We start from the raw sequence: 687 nt of genomic DNA, 5'->3' as shown, positions 1-687 counted from the left end.
AAGAATCGTATAAGTTGTCATGTAATACATTGTTTAAGTGAAATCACGTGACTTCCGAATCCGATTGGGTCGGGTGATTAAGAAATAACGACGTCTGCGGATAATCACGTGACAGATTAGGCCATCCGGGAGAAGTGCTAGTTGGCTGTTACCCTATAAGTAATACTGTCAAGGTAGCAATCAGATGGAAACGCTGACCGTTAACAGGTGACATAATTGAGGCCCTATAACAATGAATATTCTGATTTATTATTGAGCTAGTCTCACGCAAGCAGCACTTCTGTAGCCACTTCATTATTGCCTTCTATCTGATAACATTGTCTTTTAACGGTCTGCGCTTCTTTTTTCTGCCTTTATATAAGGGATCATCTAACTTAGTAGGCCTCCACGTAGGTCCTTTTGGGTACATAAATCGATTCTGTGATTGCCTGCCATCGTATAATTGTTTTACATCATTAAAATTTCGAGGGATTTTTCTTGTCGCCCTTATGTCTGCCCGTTCGGATTAACAATGTATCGAGTTAGCTAGGTTATGATACAACCTACGGTTTTACTTGTGAAGGTTATGACAGGTGATATTACATTAAATTTACTCAGTTTTTGAATCGTATTCTTCATAACGGCTAAATGAATATAAGGGCCCCCAAATGGGGAGACAAATTTTCCATCACGCGATCAGATAGGATC

The sequence above is a fragment of the Centruroides sculpturatus genome, unplaced genomic scaffold (assembly GCF_000671375.1).
Source record: "Centruroides sculpturatus isolate CEXI.00-Female unplaced genomic scaffold, Cexi_2.0 scaffold309, whole genome shotgun sequence".
NCBI lineage: Eukaryota > Metazoa > Arthropoda > Arachnida > Scorpiones > Buthidae > Centruroides > Centruroides sculpturatus.
This window is presented reverse-complemented; position numbering follows the sequence as displayed.